Below are 19,564 nucleotides of genomic sequence, written 5' to 3' on the forward strand. Positions count from 1 at the left end.
TCCCCCAAAGATATCCATATCCTAATCTCTGGAACTCGTATGTTAGGTTACATGGCAAAGGGGAATTAAGGCTGCAGATGGAATAAGGGTTGCAGATCAGCTGACCTTAAAAAAGGGAGATGACCCTGGATTATCTGGACGGGCCCAATGTGATCTCAGGGGTCCTTACAAGTGGACGAGGAAGGCAGGAGGGTTGTTGTCAGAGTGATGAGATGTGAGAAAGACAGGACCAGCCGCTGTGGGCTTTGTTTTGTTTTTGTTTTTGTTTGTTTTTGCGTTATGCGGGCCTCTCACTGTCGTGGCCTCTCCCGTTGCGGAGCACAGTCTCCGGACGCGCAGGCTCAGCGGCCATGGCTCACGGGCCCAGCCGCTCTGCGGCACGTGGGATCCTCCCGGACCGGGGCACGAACCCGTGTCCCCTGCATCGGCAGGCGGACCCTCAACCACTGCGCCACCAGGGAAGCCCGCCACTGTGGGCGTTGAAGATGGAGGGTAGGGCCATGAGCAAAGGATTGTGGGTTGCCTCTAAAATCTAGAAAAATGCAAGGAAAAGGCTCTCCCCCGGTGCCTCTACAGAAAGGAAGACAGCTCGGCTAACACCCAGACTTCAGCCCAATGAGACCCTCCTCAGATTTCTGAACTCTAGGACTGCAGATCATATATGTGTGTTGCTTCAAGTCACTTTGTATATGGGGGTTTGGGACAGCAGCAATAGGGAACTCAGACAGGAGGTGCTGAGACACCGCAGCTGTAGAGGGACTCGGGCTCTGGCTGAGGCCCCAGCCTCTCTGGGACCAACTCCCACCTTGCACGGCAGCCCCTCTGAGGAGAAGCCCACCTCTGGGCCTCGCATGGAAGGTGGAAGGGGGTCATTCATGGTCTGAGGGTCAAGGGGGGCGCCAGGCGAAGCTGCTCGTGCTTTATCTCCTGGTTTGCTCTGTCCCTTTGTCCCAGGCTCATTTTTTCTAGGGACGCAGAGACTCAGCTCGGCAACCCCACGTCCTGTTTCTGTATCATTCCCCAAGCCCTGGTTCCTGGATGCCCTCCCCCACCCACCATGCCCCATTTAACAGAAAAGGTAGATTCCCCTGAAGCTGCTCGGATTCTGAAAACCCGGCTGCGGGGCCTGGTCCCTCACCACCTGGGCACGGAGGCGCTGGTGAGCTTTGTCAGACTTGGCACCTCACGAGGACAGAACGTGACCCGTAGCCCGGGCTTCCCTGAGAGCCCTTCTCCGGCCCTGTTGACTCCAAATCCCTGCCCAAGAACAGGGCGTGCCTCTCGCCCTGTATGATCCAGGATTTGCTTTATTGCTATAGCAATAAAGGCAGGCTTCGGTGCCAGCGACTCCGGAGGCTACGCTAGTCTTAGCTTGAAACGTCAGGGGAGCCATGTCCTTCCTCAGGGCTGCTCGTGGAGTGGGGTGGGAAGCTCCTGAAGGGCAGGGGGCCCCATTCCTGCAGTTCTGAGAATGACAAACTGCTGAGAGCTCTGTAGAGGACACAGGAAGGGCAACTGTCTTCCAGCTCCTCTGCAATCTCCATGCCACCTAGGGTGGCGAAGCCCGCGCCCACCAGCGCCCCCGTAAGGTTGAGGAATTTCTCTTGCATTCTTGGACAAGCTACCTGACCCCTCTGTGCCTCTGTTTTCCCCCCTGGGAACATGGGACCGTTAACAGCATCTGACTCCTGAAACTTGCATATGTTAATACCCTGGAAGCAAGGAGTGCTGGGAAGGGCCGGTTAGCCAAAGTGATTGCTCATCTATTCATCTCTTGTGCATTACATTGTCTCTGGGGGCCCCTGGCCTCCAGGTTGGGGTGTAGAAATGAATAAGGCGTGACTCTGTCCTCAGGAGGCTCACAGTTTAGCAGAAAAAATGTCACACTACCATCCTGTAGGCACAGTCAGTGGGATGAATGTGCTGTGAGGGTGTAGAGAAGAGAGCCCAAGATCTTCCTGGGAGGAGAGGGTGGAGGAGCGTTTGTCTACCCAAGGCCTTGAAAGCTGTGAAGGAGTTTGCAGCAGATGGAGAAGGAGGAAGGGCATACTAGGAAGAGGGAACAGAATGAACGAGGTGTGGAAACATGGACACATGTGGGTACTTGGGGGGTAGTATTTGTCTTACTCATGTGTGAGTGGGCATCAGCGTGGCTGGTGAACATACCAGGAAGATGGGTCAATTTCAATTCAATTCGCACACTGATGACTTCGGGTGCCAGGCACTTTGCTGAGCGCTGGGAATGCAGAGATGCAGACACAGTCTCTGCTCTTGGGGAACCACATATGCAGCAGAGACAGGCAGACATTCATTCATCCCTTCAATAAATACTTACTAAGTGCTACATGTTGGGTACCAGGGATGCTGCATGAGCAAAATGGACCTCAGCCTAGCCTTCACAGAGCTCACAGTTCAGGGTGAAACAGACCTCCATCAGAAACTTATATACCCAGGGGAAGAGCCCTAAATGTGGGATACATGACGCTGTGAGAGGGGAGGAGAGGGGAGGGAGGCGACTAGTACAGTGGTTTAGTGTTCAGTCTCTGGACCAGATGGCCTGGGATCAAATCTTGGCTCTGCCACTTGAGATGACTTATTCTTGGACAGAGAGTTTCTGATTTAGAGGGATATGCAAAGGCCCTGAGGTAGGAGCATAGCTTATACAGACAGGAAAGCCAGAGTGACTAGAGGGTAGAAAGAAACTGTGGTTAAAGCTGAGGGTTGAAGGCAAAGAAAACTTTAAATGGGTCAGGATAAGCTTGCAAGCAGAATGATGGATAAAAAGAGACATTAGGGCTTCCCTGGTGGCACAGTGGTTGAGAGTCCGCCTGCCGATGCAGGAGACACGGGTTTGTGCCCCGGTCTGGGAAGATCCCACATGCCACGGAGCGGCTGGGCCCGTGAGCCACGGCCGCTGAGCCTGCACGTCCGGAGCCTGTGCTCCGCAATGGGAGAGGCGGCAAGAGTGAGAGGCCCGCGTACCGCAAAAAAAAAAAAAAAAAAGGACATTAACGCCAACTGAGAATTATTCTGTCTGGTTCACATCAAGGCAGAGGGAGGTTTTGTCAGGATCAACCTTAGAGAGGGTTCATCAGTATAATGATAATATCATCTAACGTTTACTATATATGCCAGGCACCAATCCAAGCACTTAATTCTCTCAAGAATCCCTTGTGCTAGGTATTCTTATGGTCAGCAGTCCACAGAGGAAGAAACTGAGGCTTCTGGAATTAAGCTTCCTGCCCAATGGTACAAAGCGAGTAAGCAGTCAAGCTAAAATTCAAGCCCAGGCGTCTGGCTCCAGGGTCCTCATTCTTAGCCAAGCAGAGCGGGAATATCAGGCAAAAGTGGGAGCCTGGGGAAGGTTCTTGGCACCCCCAACCGCACAGAGTGTACATCTGCAGTGGCGAGGTACTGTGCGAGGAGCCTTGTGAGGGAGCTCCGTGATCCCCAAAGCCCCAGCCAAGGGGGTCTTGGGAATAACCGCAGTCCCCACCAAGGACTCAGAGGGGATCTCCTTCTGTGTAGAGAAGCAGTTCTGGACGTCCGTGCGCCGCTGATGGAAAGTACGCTGTGCCCTTGACAATGATAGAGTCATGGCTGTTTTAGCCTGGCACGCGGCACCCCCTGTTGGGCTTCTAGTGCCAAATGAAGAAGCAACAGAGGAAAGGGGCCAGGGGGTGGTACGTGTGTGCTCGTGTGCGTGAGTGTGCATGCCTGGGTGCCTGTGCGTCTGCATGCCCATGTGTGTGCAGGCATACATGTTTGTAGGTGGAGGCTGGAGGGACATAAGAGGACCTGAGCCAGAGTGGGCAGCAGCAAGTTTCCATCAACTCCTACTCAGCCTCAAGGGTGCCATGAGCTCCAATGATCTTGGTTTAATGAGTAAGAGCTTGGGCCTTGGCGTCAGCCCCAAATCCTGGATCCACCACTCCCGGGGTGTGCTACTTTGGGTATCACTTCACCCCTCCCGGTTGGGTCTTTTCATCTAAAAAAACAGGGGGCAGTATTTACCTCTCAGGACGGTTCTAAGAACCTGGTGACAGGGCCTGGCACATTGTACAAAAATGGGAATGCGTCGTGGGTTCGGAGCAGAAGGGGGGCGTGGACTGACTTTTGGCTTCTGTGAACGCTTAGTCTTATCACGTTTCATCACAGACCTGTAAGAGGATAAAAGCTTGGTCTAAAAAACAGGAGTCACCGTTGGTTCCGCTGGTTTTGCTTATTCCACATCCAATCCATCTCAACGAGTCCTGTTGACTCTCCCTCCAAAATACACCCCACACTGACCACTCTTCACCTTCTGCTTGAGTCCAAGCTCTCACCCGAGCCCTCCTTGTATAATGAGATCATGCGGATGTGTCAGTCCTGGATTCCCAGCTCTCCAGAGGATTCCCTTCCACTTGGCGTAAAATCCACCCTCCTCAACATGATTTCCATTACCTGGCCTGATTGTTTTCCCAGACTTCTTTTTGTTTTCTTTTTCTTTTTTTTTTTAATTGGGGTATAGTTGTTTTACAATGTTGTGTTAGTTTCTGCTGTACAACGAAGTGAATCAGCCACATGTATACATATATCCCCTCCCTCTTGAACCTCCCTCCCCCCTGCATCCCACCCATTTAGGTCATCACAGAGCACCAAGCTGAGCTCCCTGAGCTATACAGCAGGTTCCCACCAGCCATCTGTTTTACACGTGGTAGTGTATATATGTCAATCCTGAAAAGATGCTCAACATCACTAATTATTAGAGAAATGCAGATCAAAACTACAATGAGGTATCACCTCACACTGGTCAGAATGGCCATCATCAAAAAACCTACAAACAATAAGTGCTGGAGAGGGTGCGGAGAAAAGGGAACTCTCTTGCACTGTTGGTGGGAATGTAAATTGATACAGCCCCTATAGAGAACAATATGGAGGTTCCTTAAAAAACTAAAAATAGAACTACCATACGACCCAGCAATCCCACTACTGGGCATATACCCTGAGAAAACCATAATTCAAAAAGACACATGCACCCTAATGTTCATTGTAGCACTATTTACAATAGCCAGGACATGGAAGCAACCTAAATGTCCATCGACAGATGAATGGATAAAGAAGATGTGGTATATATATATACAATGGAATATTACTCAGTCATAAAAAGGAATGAAATTGGGTCATTTGTATAGACTTATTATTTTTTTTTACCAAGTTACTCCCTGCTGCTTCCATTCCAGCCGCTATGGACTTCTTGGTTTCCATCCACACCCCAAACTTGCTCCTGACTCAAGAACATCAGAACCACTGTTGTCTCTGCCATAGAATGCTCTTCCCCCAGAACCTTGCATGGCTCCCTCCTTCACTTCACTCAGATTTTTGCTCAACTCCTCAGAGGAGTCTTCCCTGACCACTCATGGCAAGGATAGGTTTTATATCCCCCAATATCTTCCCCCCTTAACTCGAGTGATAAAATGCCTGAGTTTTAGCTGGATATATGGCTGGGTACTAGAATAAAGGGTCTATTTCCCAGTCCCCCTGAGAGGTGTGGCCATGTGACTAGGTGCTGGCCAGTGGATAGGGAGGGCAAGGTATGTGAGCAACTTCCAGGTATTTCCTGAAGGGAGGGCGTGTTCCCCTCCTCACTTCCTCCCTCCTACAACCTGCAGTGTGGACAAGGTAATGAGTCACTATGGGTGGTTTGGAGGAGGGCTCTGCTCCAGGGAAGGCAGAGCCACGATGTAGAAGGAGTCTGGGTGTCTGGTTGACCTTGAGAAGTAGAGCCAGGAAACCAATCCTGGTGATGAGTGAGACAGAAGAAACTCTTACTTTGTTTAAGCCACTGATATGTTGGACCATAGGTACATTCAGACAAACCTGTTTTCTAATGATGACCACCTTATCCAAGAAGGTTCCAGGCCATTCCATTCCTGGCCACACTTTGTCTCCTCACCTTGTTTTATTTTTCACTTTTCACTCCCTGACATTGAATTATACATTTATTTTGTATTTGTTTATTGTCTGTTTCTGTCTCTGGAATGTGAGCTCCACGAGGGCAGGGACTAGGCTGTTTGTCTTGTCCCCTGCTGTATTCCCAGCTCCAACAATGGTGCTCAGCATAGAGCTGGGCCCAATAAATATTTCTGAGCAAATAGAAGATAAGCCCCTACTATGTACTGATGCTTTTTTTTTTTTTTGCATTATTGCAACTGATGTTATCACTGCTCTGCAACAGAAGAGATTGAAAGGGAGGGAAATAAATGTCCTTGTCTGAAATTCCAGATCCTGAAAGCAGCAGAGCCAAAATTAAAACTCGAATCTGTTTTCCCACCAAATAAGCGCCTTTCTTCTCCCCAAAGCAATGATGAGAATTTCGCTTTCATGGGAAAAAAAACCAGACCCTCACACCTCAACCAGAAGACAAATAAGCCAATTAAAAATGGACAAAAGGTCCTAACAGATATTTCACCAAAGAAGATAGACAAATGGCCAATAAGCACGTGGAAAGATGCTCAGCATTGTTAGCCTTTAGAGAAAACGCAAAATAAAACCACAATGAGATACCACTTCCCACCCAGGAGATTGGTAACATTTTTAAAAATGTAGACAATTCCAAGAGTTGGTGAGGCTGTGGAGAAACTGGAATCCTCATACACTGTTGGTGGGAATGTATAATGCTGCAGCCACTTTGGAAAATAATTCGGCAGTGTCTTGAAAAGTGAAGCATAACTTTACCACATGACCTAGAAATTCCAACCTTAGGAATCTACCCATGAGAAACGAAAACTGAAGTTCACTCAAAGACTTGTATGTGCACATTCACGGCAGCACCATTATTCACAATAGCCCCAGAGTGGAAACACCCCATATGTCCATCAAGTGGTTAGCAGATAAAGGAAATACCGTATACCCATACGATGGCATCCTAATTGTCAGTAAAAAAAGGAACATAAGTGCTGATATATATTTCAACATGGATAAACCTCAAAAACACTATCTCAGTGAAGGAGCAGATACAAAGGGCTGTGTGTTGTATAATTCCGTTTATATGAAAGGTCCCCAAAAGGCAAATCTCTAGCGACAGAAAGTACATTATTGGTTGCCTGGGGCTGGGAGTGGGAATGGGTAGTGTCTGCTAATGGGCTTCTTTTTGGAATGATGGAAATGCTCGCAAATGAGATTGTGGTGGTAGTTGAACAACTCTATAAAATTTACTAAAATATCATTGAATTCTACACTTAAAATGGGTGAATTTCAGGATTTGTCAATTGCACTTCAATAGACTCCTTGAAGAATTGATATATTTTTAGCCCATCATGTGTCCTCAAAGGGAAATAGTTAAATTCCTGGAACGAGCCTCCTGTTCTCTGACAGGGAGGTGACAGAAAGGAGTGTTGAAGAGCGCAGCCTCAGGGCCACTCTGTCACCTGCACGTCACTTAAGCTCTCCAAGCCTCAGTGTTCTCATCTGTAAAAGGGGGGCAGTAACTCCTACCTCCTGGGGTACTTTGGGGGTTTAAAAGGGGGTCATGAAAAGTTTAGCAGGTGCCTAGCACAGAGATACGTCTCATTGTACATTCTGGTCCTTTCTAGGGAAGCCACAATTAAACTTTGGCTTTATTGGTGCGATATTATCTCTGGTGGGGGGAATGGGATTAACTAAATCATCCAACGTCTCTTCAGCACCTGCCCTGTGCTAGGTCCTGCCTTGGGTACAGGAATATGAGGTACACCAGTCCATGCCCTCTGAGAGCCCAGGGTCCGGGGGATGGCAGTCATCTTCAAGGTGCTTATGCTACTGAGGATCTAGAATAGAATTGAGGGGGAGGGCTGCAGCCCCATCAGGAAGGACAGCGGTAAGGTTAGGGATGACTTCAAGAGGAGGATGATGCTTCCGTGGAACCTCGGAGGATGCACAGGCAGTAGGGAGCCAAGGGAGGGGGAGGTGGGCATCCCAAGCTGCGGCAGCAGCTGCCTCAGCTCAGTGCAGCCCACTTTATCCCCCAGAGAATGTGATGAAAGCACGGAAGAGAATCTCAGACCCCCAGATTGGAAGCGACCTTTCAAGGTCCTGTCCAATCACCCTGCTTACTGGGGCCTGGACTTCAAAGGCTCTTGGTGAAGGAAGCAGCTGTTCCGTAACTCAACATCCCTTTGAAGATGAAGCTGTCGACAGCCACACTCCGTGACTCACACGGAGAGTTACAATCAAGTTTCAGGAGCCCAAGTGTTCGGGGGAAGCACTCGTGGTGCAGGGATGGGCTCCACATTGGTGAGAAGTAAAGCAAAGCATCGATCCTGAGCGAGAGGCCTCTGCAGCAGGTGCCAGTGTCCTGATCTGGGTGACGGGCAGCCACCCGCCTGGAAATACCCATGAGATACAGAGAAGGGAAAGCTGATGTTGAGCCCCTACTCTCCATGTACTCTGTGCCAAAGATTTTGCGAGGTGGTCTGTGTAGGTCCTCGGGGAGGGGAGAATGCTTATCCTCATCGGAAACATGAGCACCCTGGAGCTCTGAGAAGTTTAATGACTTGCCCAGGGTCATACAGCTAGAAAGGAGAAGGGAAGGGGTCAAGTTCAGCTTTGCCTTCCCCACAGCTCTTGCTGCTTCTCATTCCATGCCTTGCTGGTCCTGGTCTCACCCAACATCTAACAGCCAGGTCTCTGACATATGGATGTGACTGACACCCACAGAAATTCCACATTTGCGTTTTTTTTAAAAAGGGATGTTTTTCTCGTCATAATCTGTTATATTTTAAAATATGAAATCAAATACAAGAAAAATTGAAATTGCAAGGAAAAATAAACATGAAATGAAACACAATTTAAAGAAAAGGATAATGACTTATCTGAAGACCTGTCCCATGTTTTTCCTAGACCACAGAACTCTTGTTTTTGCATAGTTGATACCATCTTGTATGTACCGTCTTGTGCCCTATTATTTTCTTCTCAGAATTGTGTCATAAACATTTCCTTTGCTGCTCCAAATTCCCTGTGAGCATTTAGCAGTACAATCTCCATCAATCTGAAGGAGTTTATTTAACCAATCTCCTGTACCAGGTATTTAACTCGTTTCCATTTTTTTTTTTTTTCAATACAGCATTTTAAACAATCCCTGGCAGGTGACGGTGGATATAGCTGCTACCTCTGTGTTTATAATGACACACACCGCCTCATGCCACACATCCATCAGACGAGGAAGAGAAAGGCAGGAGACAGCCAAACGTGCTAGGAGCTTCCCTGACATTTTCTTATTTAGTCCTCTCAATGATCTTGGGAGGTAGACACCCCTCTCCCCATTTTACAGTAGGGGACACTGAGGCCCGGGAGGTTAATGGGCTAGATCACAGTTTTGGAACTGAGCAGAGCTAGGATTCTGAGATGAGCCTGACTCCTGGGTCTGCCCCACACTGCTCCCTCCTGAGTGTGGCCAGAGCACCCCAGTTCTGTCCAATGAGATGACTGTTGCCTTCTCCCCTCAAATGGTCACATAAAATCCCTTCTGCTCCATAGGGGGCATTTGAATGAAACACTCGGCTGCCGAGGGCAGTTTTCTAGTCTTTTGTCTGGGGAGATCCAGACTCCCCAGGGAAAAGTACTCCCATGGGTGTTTGCTCTTGTTCTAACAATCCTCCCATTCACAACCTCCCCTCGCCATGCTAGGGTTAACCTTGAATTTACTCTAATTCACATATTTTTTAGCGAAGCAAATAATTTGCAAATTTTTATACCCTGCTGTCTGTTAATAGCTGATAGCTTGGATAACCGTCCTGGTGTGTCGCGGTACCCATGTTGAGAACAGCTGGTACAGAACACAGATGAGACCTAGGAAGGAAGTTACAAAAGTTGTAGGGGCTGCCAAAACATAGCTTTTGAAAATCCCTACATTAAAGTTCCTGCATTTGGATCAGAGGAGAGGTCTTCAGTTTCCTAATCTGTAAAACAGGCATAATATCTCCTGCTGAGTATTGCTGTGAGGGTTAAGTATGGTAATCGGTTAAAATAATAGGTTTAAAAAAGCACTGTGATAGAAGGGAATAATACTCTGAGGATCTGGTCCTCCTCTCCTTCCTGGGCATACAAAGGACTGCATTTCCCACCACGCTTTGCAGCCAGGAGGGGGTCATGTGACTAGTTCTAGCCAATGGAATGTGAGTAGATGTGCTGTGTGCCACTTCCAGGCCAAGGCGTTCACAGGTATGTGAGCATGTGTGAATCTCCACACTGTCTCTCACCCTACCACAGGGACTCTGGAGGCCACATGTTAGGATAGCAACATCACAGAGTGGTGGCATCTCTATCAGCCTGGGTTCCTGAGTGACTCTAGAGCAAAGCCACCTGCTAACATACATCAGATATGTAACATCAGAGAGAAATAAAACTTCGTTGTATTAAGTCCCTGAGATTCCAGGGATATTTGTTACTGCAGCATAACCTAGACTCTACCTGACTAGTGCAAGCCCCTAACACAGGGCCTGGACAACTTATGCTTTTTCCTCGTCCCCTCCCTTCATGACTCAGAAAGGCATAAGCCACGTGCCAACATAGAAACGGCAGGTATAGTACAGAAAGAAAAGTCCTTTGTCCTAGGACAGAGGCTTCTGAAATTCTCAAGGGCTGTACATTCTGAAGTTCTAGGTTAAACAAGAAGAAAGTGTTCTTGGCCGATAACCAATAGCAGATCATTTTAACAAGACATCCTGAGAGGGTTCTAATGGAGGTGATTGTCAAAATTGTCCAGTCACAAATACTTCCTAACTTCTCTTGTAGAGATTTGAGTGAACTCTTTGATTAGCTAGTCCACTGCCACCTGAAGGTGCTGTCTCAAGAACTACATAGGATCAGAGGCTTTGGGTCCTAGATAGTCAGAGCTGCATGTTTGCTTAGAGATTACTCCTATGCGTGGGAAATAGGGTTTGTGATGGTTAAATTTCATGTGTTCTCTTGGCTAGGCTGTGCTGCCCAGTTGTTTGATCAAACCCTAGTCTGGATGTTGCTGTGAAGTTATCTTGTAGATTATCTTGTGAAGGTATCTTGTGATTAACATGACAATCAGTTATCTTTAAGTAAAAGAGATTACCCTCAATAATGAGGTAATTGTGGGTGGGCCTCATTCACTTGGTTGAAGGTTTTAAGGGCCAAAAACTGAAGTTTCTCAGAAAGGAAGTAATTCTGCCTCAAGATTGTAATATGCAGCCCTGCCTGAGTTTCCAGCCTGCCGGCCTGCCCTATACATCTCACACTTGCCAGCACACACGATTGCACAGTTGCATTTTTCAAGTCAGTTCCTTAAAATAAATCTCTGTATATGCATATACCTATGTCTATATCTCATCTCCATCAATATCTATATTTATATATTTGATTGGTTCTGTCTCTCCAGAAAACTCTGATACGGAACTCATCTCTCATGCTAATCTGATTAGTAGTGGCTGCTAAAAAGCTATGTGAAGAAGGATTCTGAGACCATGTCTAGGTTCAGTGAGTAAGAATAAAGTGAATGCAAGCTCCTTCGGAGCAGAGAACATCTCAGTCTTGTAAATTATCTTATCTCCAGTGCCTAGGATACCATCTACTGCATAGGTGGTACCCTATGATGATAAGTACATTTGTTGAATGAATGAATGATCTTTTAGCAATGTTTGCTGTGGGCACAGCAATGGGAGAGCCAGCCATCGCTGACTCATTTCACAGAGGAGGAGATGAGGCCCCAACAGGACTCTGCTCAAGGTCACACAGCTAATTAAGAGGTGACGACATATTCAAGTATACAAACATACATCTTCTGACTTTCTTGCCCCAAACTCTTCATTGTCTTTCTGATGAGGAATTTGAAGAGGAACAGAAAGATATCAGGAGAGGAGAATCATCTGTTGAAAAATGAGTCTCTGACCCTTATTTGCCAAGAATATCTTTCAAGACGCACTTCTGGGGCTCCTGGCGGAGACAGAATTTACTCCTTCTGCCTCTGAGCACTAAACTCTCTTCAGCCCAGAAGGCCTTCCCGGGCTGCGTCCTGCAAATCAGTCTTGTGCCCTGATCTGCTGCAGGTCCGTCCTAGGCGGACATTGCCAAGTGGCAGTGAGGGGCTCCGCACCGAGGGTCACAACGCCTGCATCCCCACCCCCCCGGAATTCCTGCTTTGACCAAGCCTGGGGGCTGGGTCAAGGGCACCCAGCAGGCCCCTCTGGGCATGTTGCCTTTGTGGGGACTTTCTGGGTTGCAGTAATGGGGAAGGGACAGGTAATTGTCAGGGGAGCTCGATGGTGCCCAGGACCTACCTCGGGGCCTGGCAAATAGTAGGGCTCCAGTGGAGGTTTGTCTAATGAATGAAGGAGTGTCCAAGGCAGATGGAGATGGGCATCGAAGGCGGGCAGAGATACCCAGTGGCTGTCTGGAGCTGGCAAGGTTTCCCTTTTCCTGACAAGGCCTGGCTCATCAGGGTCTCTGTGTTTATTCCATACCTCACCTGGCCGGCCTAAGCAGCCTGGCTGTTTTTATTTCCAGAGGACAGGGCAGGCTTCCTTACCAGTGGATGGTTCCATGTCCCACTCTCTCTGTCCCTGTGTCCCTGCTACACTGTGGGCCTGTGGAATGGCTGTAGTCCAGGGCCTGCCTGGGTTCGAATCCTGGCTCTGGTCCTGCTTGGCGAGCATCCTAAGCTTTCATATCTGCATCTCTAGAAGGAAGATAAGAATAATAACACTTACTTTAGGAGGTGGTTTAAGGATTCAGTGAGTTAATATACGTAAAGCTCTGCAAAGAGGGCCCGGTATATTAACATTTGCTACCATTAGGGTGGGGAGGTGACTAAGGTGATGCCCACAGATAACTCCATGTTCACCACCACCGTCTATGGATTCCATGCGACCACGTGGTGAGGTAAGCAGACCAGGTATTAGCACCCATTTTTCATAGAACATTGAAGCTCAGAGAGGTTAAGTGACATGCTCCAGGTGAGCCAGATGATAAGGCATGACAATTGGCCTCCGAATCCACTCCTTCTTCTATCCAGAAGGAGGGAATGTTCCCATTGGCTGTGAAGAAGGGTGGATAGAGGTGTGACTGGGACCTCCCACTCCTCTCAGGAATGCTAGGAATTCTGCTCTCAATCAGGGTTCTGAGAAGTTCTTCCAGGTAAATGAGAAGTGGATGACTGTAGACCTTTTCAGGGTCTGTTATCTGGGGTTGCTGTACCCCTGTGGGGCGGTGGGGGGCAGCCTGGACCCCAACAGGTCCTGGCTCTTTGCACTGGCCAATTGCAAAGCCTGAAGCTGCTCCTTAAAGCTGTTGGATGTATCCTGGGCTTGTGTCCCCAGTGTGTGCACAGGGCAGGCAAACTCATTTCAGTATTAGCTGAAATGACAAACTCATTTCAGTATTTCACACCAAAGAATGAAATCTATGGTGGGGGAAAAAATAAGTTCATTGAATGCACTGCAGAGCCCAATAGAAACGACCTCTGGATCCTCCAATGGCTTTTGGATTATCTTTGCCTGGGTTCCCATCTGCTGGTGTGGATTATCTGTATCTATGTGAACGGTGTGCATGGTTCTGGAAGGACTGGGGTGTGGGACTGTGATGCCAGGCTTGGGTTCCCTGCCAGGGCAGGGCCTAGCCGCGTGGGGAAGGGTCAGCCCCTGTTGGCAGCAGGAATGTGTCTGACACGTTTGGGTGGTGGGAGGGAAATCAGGGTCCTTTGATGAAACTCCAGGTGTGGCAGAGAGGGGACTGATTGGGAGGGAGGAGGCATCTGTTCTGAAAGGCAGGCTGGGGAGAAGAGAAAGCGCTAATCAGGCCATGAATGCTAAACTCCAGGCTGGTGTTCACCAGGGGGGCAGGGTGGGGAGAGGAGGACAGGAGAGGGAAAGGAAGCTGTTCTCAGAGAATTAGAAAACCCTGGCCACCACTGTGGGAATCTACTGGTGGCACAAAGACTAATTTCTTCTCTTTTTTGCAAGTGTCTATTAATTTATGATAATGTGGCAGGCAATGTGTTAGGCACTGAAGATACAGGAGTAAACAAGAGAGACTGTCATCTCTGCTGTCAAGGATGAGAAGAGAAAATTGCTACTTTTTTTTTTTTTTACATCTTTATTGGAGTATAATTGCTCTACAATGGTGTGCCAGTTTCTGCTTTATAACAAAGTGAACCAGCCATACACACACACATGTTCCCATATCTCTTCCCTCTTGCATCTCCCTCCCTCCCACCCTCCCTATCCCACCCCTCTAGGTGGTCACAAAGCACCGAGCTGATCTCCCTGTGCTATGCGGCTGCTTCCCACTAGCTATCTATTTTACATTTGGTAGTGTATGTATGTCCACGCCACTCTCTCACTTTGTCCCAGCTTACCCTTCCCCCTTCCCATATCCTCAAGTCCATTCTCTAGTAGGTCTGTGTCTTTATTCCTGTCTTACCCCTAGGTTCTTCATGACATTTTTTTCCCTTAAATTCCAGATATACGTGTTAGCATATGGTATTTGTCTTTCTCTTTCTGACTTACTTCACTCTGTATGACAGACTCTAGGTCCATCCACCTCATTACAAATAACTCAATTTCATTTCTTTTTATGGCTGAGTAATATTCCATTGTATATATATATGTGCCACATCTTCTTTAACTATTCATCCGATGATGGACACTTAGGTTGTTTCCATCTCCTGGCTATTGTAAATAGAGCTGCAATGAACATTTTGGTACATGACTCTTTTTGAATTATGGTTTTCTCAGGGTATATGCCCAGTAGTGGGATTGCTAGGTCATATGGTAGTTCTATTTGTAGTTTTTTAAGGAACCTCCATACTGTTCTCCATAGTGGCTGTACCAATTCACATTCCCACCAGCAGTGCAAGAGAGTTCCCTTTTCTCCACACCCTCTCCAGCATTTATTGTTTCTAGATTTTTTGATGATGGCCATTCTGACCGGTGTGAGATGTTATCTCATTGTAGTTTTGATTTGCGTTTCTCTAATGATTAATGATGTCGAGCATCCTTTCATGTGTTTGTTGGCAGTCTGTATATCTTCTTTGGAGAAATGTCTATTTAGGTCTTCTGCCCATTTTTGGATTGGGTTGTTTGTTTTTTTGTTATTGAGCTGCTTATGAATTTTGGAGATTAATCCTTTGTCAGTTGCTTCATTTGCAAATATTTTCTCCCATTCTGAGGGTTGTCTTTTGGTCTTGTTTATGGTTTCCTTTGCTGTGCAATCCCTATCAAACTACCACTGGCATTTTTCACAGAACTAGAACAAAAATTTTCACAATTTCTATGGAAACACAAAAGACCCCGAATAGCCAAAGCAATCTTGAGAACGAAAAATGGAGCTGGAGGAATCAGGCTCCCTGACTTCAGACTATACTACAAAGCTACAGTAATCAAGACAGTATGGTACTGGCACAAAAACAGAAAGATAGGTCAATGGAACAGCATAGAAAGCCCAGAGATAAACCCACGCACATATGGTCACCTTATCTTTGATAAAGGAGGCAGAAATGTACAGTGGAGAAAGGACAGCCTCTTCAATAAGTGGTGCTGGGAAAACTGGACAGGTACATGTAAAAGTATGAGATTAGAACACTCCCTAACACCATACACAAAAATAAGCTCAAAATGGATTAAAGACCTAAATGTAAGGCCAGAAACTATCAAACTCTTAGAGGAAAACCTAGGCAGAACACTCTATGATATAAATTACAGCAAGATCCTTTTTGACCCACCTCCTAGAGAAATGGAAATAAAAACAAAAATAAACAAATGGGACCTAATGAAACTTCAAAGCTTTTGCACAGAAAATAGCTACTTTTGTGTTACAAATGATGGGTTCTTATCCTAAACAGGACGCATGAGGGCACAGTGCAGGGCAAGTAACTCTGACCTGGCAGAGATAGTCAGAGAGGAAGGAAGTAATGTTTAAACTCAGACCTGAAGGATAATATGGATAGTAAAAATCAAAACACAAGCTCCATGAGCACTTACTACGTGTTCTAAACACTCTACATACATTTTCTCATTTAATTTCCACAACAATTCCATTGTTCCTTTTGCTTCTCAGATGAGAAAACAAGAGCAGAGGGAGGTAACTTGCCAAGGTCATGAACTAAGAAGTGAGGGATGCTGAAGGAGAGGTGAAGGTTGGGGAGAGGGCAGTAGATCAGGGATATGGTCCTTCAAGACGAGGGAACACCTTGTGCAAAATTGTGGAGGCGAAAAGGAACAGGGCTGGAGCAGAAAGTGTGAGGAGTAGTGTGGTGAGTAGAGAAGCTGAAGAAGATTTTGACTGTTCCTACCTTGAAGGGATGACAGTCTGGGGGACGCAGGGGGTGGGATGGAGGGAGGTAAGTCCCAGAGATGAATCCCGCCTAGGGAGGACTGCAGCTTAGGAACATGGAGATGAGACATTCCTAGGCCTGGGCTGACTGTAAATGCTCCTGAATCTGGGGACCTAGCCCAGACCTCCTGGGAAGGGGAGGACTTAGAGCTCCTGGGAGGATGAGGGAGGACCCCACTCGTCCAAGCAGAAGCACGCTGGGGGATCCTGAGTCAGGGGTCCCAGTGCTGTTGTATCACTAGAGGGGTCCTGCCATTTCTCTGTGTTCTGGAGAGTGAAAAACAATAGTCACACCCCTATCCTGGAATCTAAGCAGTCTGGGAGAGCTTAGAGCTTGGTTACTAAGAGCCTTGGGGTCAGAGAGGTCTGGGTTTAAGTCCAGGTTTCCCCATACATGAGTTTATGATCTTAGGCACATAACCTAACCTCTCTGGGCAGATGCTCCCTCATGTGAAACATGGGGATGTTAAGGCTGTAGTAGAACTTGTGTGGCTGCCTTCCCAACCTCATTCACCATTTCTCCTTCCTAAGGACACTCCTGTTTTGTTCAAGCATTCACCTCTCCCTGCTGAAGCCCATTTCAATAGGGGAAGCAGACCGCATCCCCGGAGCTAGGCATGGGTGATCCTCATTAGAGCCGTCAGACACAGCCATGGTTTCCAGTGATTGGCTAGGAGTCCAGGCTTAGGCCAATCACCATGTGGCAGTGGCCCAGGCAGACTGCCGGAAACATCTCATTTTGGGGACACTGGATTGATTCTCTTTCTCTTTCTTCTACTGGGTGGGAATAGGTAAGCCTCTTGTTCCTGTTGCCATGGGCAGCCATCGCATGCCAATGAGAGAAGCCAGTCTGAGGATAAATCCCACACTTGGGGAAGAGCTGGGCTGACGCAACCATAGAGGAATGGAGCCAGATCCATGATCAAATTATACCTGGAATCCACCCAACCTCTAGTTCCCATTATGTGAAATAGGAAATTCCACATAGTTAAAACCAGGATGAGTCTGTTTCCTGTTATTGCAGCCAAAGGAATGCAAATGCGTTTTCCCAGGTCATTCATTTGTGTTTCCATGTATTAGCTCAACAAGTATTTATTGAGCATCTATTAAGAACCAGACAAGGCATCAGGCATGGGGGTGGCAGCATTTAATGAGGAGGGGCTTGCAATGGAACTCACTCACTAATTGGGAGAAGCGAATGGGAGATAAATAATGAAACAAGACAATATCAGTAAGCAGGTATATGAAGACCACAAACCAGGGTGATGTGTGAAAGGTTGAGAGGGGTCCTGAGGCAGGGGGAGCATCACCTTCAGAAAGACTTATCAGAAGGGGGTCTTGGAGGAAGTAACGTTCAAGCTGAAAGTTGAATGAGAGGGAGCCAGCAGGAGACCCATCATGCGAAGCCTTGGAGACCATGGTGAAGGGTTTGGATTTTACTCTGGGGACACGTAGAGCCTCAGCATGTTTGAACAGAGGAATGACATGCTCTGATTGCATTGATAAGAGATTGTTAGGGCTGCTGTGGGGAGCCGGACTCCACCCGTGGGGAACAATAGAGGCAGGGGGACCAGGCTCTTGTGCTAACTGATAGGAACAGCGGAGGAGGCAACGGGTGGACAAAAGTCAGGCTGTATCTGGAGGCACTGCACTGCATGTCCTGATGGATTGCATGTAGGAGGTGGGGAAAGAGATGAACTGAGTCCCGGGGGTTTGGGCCCAAGCAGAGGGGAGGATGGTGTTGCCCTTTACAGAGGTGAAGGAGCAGCAGAGGGAGCCGGTCAACTGTGAAGATATAAAGAGGCCATATCTGTGTGACAGAGGCCATATCTGTGTGACAAGGCAGAAACGATTGAGTGCTGCTTGCTTGCAGCCCATCAGGGTCTTCTGGCTGTGCCTGTTCAGGTCTTCATAATCCCCACCTCTAAGGTGGGCTCCGCAACTCCTTGGGCTTTTGTGATGTGGAATGAGAAGAGGGAGGGAGAAGGGCCAGCAGTTCAGGGAGAGGGAGTGGGAGGTGTGGGGAGAAAAGAGGTCCCAGGAATCCCTCTGGGGGTAAGGATGCTGGTAAAGGAGAAGTTCAGAGTTGCTACCGTGGTGTATGTAACATGCTTATGGAAAATATAAACAAAGGACTTGAATTATTTTGAAGTTACTCTTTGGTTGCTGGCCTGAGTTGCTTTGGTCGTGACGTTGCTGTGAGACTGGACCACGGAGGCTGCTATTTTATTAGGGTTACGTACGTAAGCCAGGAGCAGATGGTGACTTATTATCAGGGACTCTTCCCAGCCTTGAAATGGGGAAAAGCATGGAACACTCTCCCTTGGAACCTGCACCTCCTTCTCCTTGATGGAGTTCTGGGCTGACAACTGTGAGGGAGGATCCATCCTGGTCCGCATCACCCCACACCCCTGACTCCGCCATACTCCCTCGGCCCAGGAAATACTGAGAACCCATCCCCCTAACACACACACACGCACGCACACACGCACACACAGAGCAAACCTAGCCTTAGCTCTTCATGTATGTGAAGAGGTTGTCACCAGGAGACCACTTCTTTCCCTGTGGTTTGATTAAGACTAGGACCCTGGACCCATGTTGAGGATGGTGTTGGGACAGGAAAGCAGCCTTGGAGTGTGTGTTTGATGGGCCTGGCTGGGATTAGGGTGAGGCAAGCGAGGCATCTGGGGTCTAAAACGTAAGCAGGCACTCACTCTCAAGTGCCCAAAACTGGAGTGAGTGCCTCCCTAAGTTTTGCATCCTGGCTGTCCCACCTGCCCCGCCATAGTCCCAGCCCTGTTAATGGGGGAAGAGAGGTACAATGAAATGGGCTTGTCTTGTGTCTCTACTTGTTTTTCTCCACCTGACCTGGGGGAAGACATACGTCTCTCAGAACTGTGGTTTTGTTCGTATGCAGAATGGGGATGCTGATGCCTACCTCACAGGGTCCTTGTAATAGGTACTAACCATTATTGCTTACCTTTGACCCTTCTTGGAGGTAACAGGCAACGATGAAGAAATATGTGAGGTTGGAATTGTTTTCCTATTTTGCAGATGGAGAAACTGAGGCACAGAGAGGTTAACTAACTGGTCCAGGTATATGCAGCCTGGAAATGGTAGAGTTGGGCCTTGAACCCCCACTCTTAACAACTATCACGTGAAACTTCTCTCACTGAGGCGGAGATAAAGAGAACTGAATCTGAGGGTTTATGCCATGCAGAAGGGGGCTTTGGAGGTGGTGAGGGAGGGG

The 19,564-nt window shown here is 47.8% G+C and overlaps 1 long non-coding RNA gene across 7 annotated transcripts in view; it reads left to right on the plus strand.

Moving 5' to 3' along the window:
- Window positions 1–19,564, plus strand: part of LOC117202373 (uncharacterized) — a 62,142-nt gene that overhangs the window by 13,378 nt on the left and 29,200 nt on the right. The gene's annotated exons all lie outside the window — the stretch shown is intronic.

This window comes from Orcinus orca, chromosome 1 (genome assembly GCF_937001465.1).
Source record: "Orcinus orca chromosome 1, mOrcOrc1.1, whole genome shotgun sequence".
Classification (NCBI taxonomy): Eukaryota; Metazoa; Chordata; class Mammalia; order Artiodactyla; family Delphinidae; genus Orcinus; species Orcinus orca.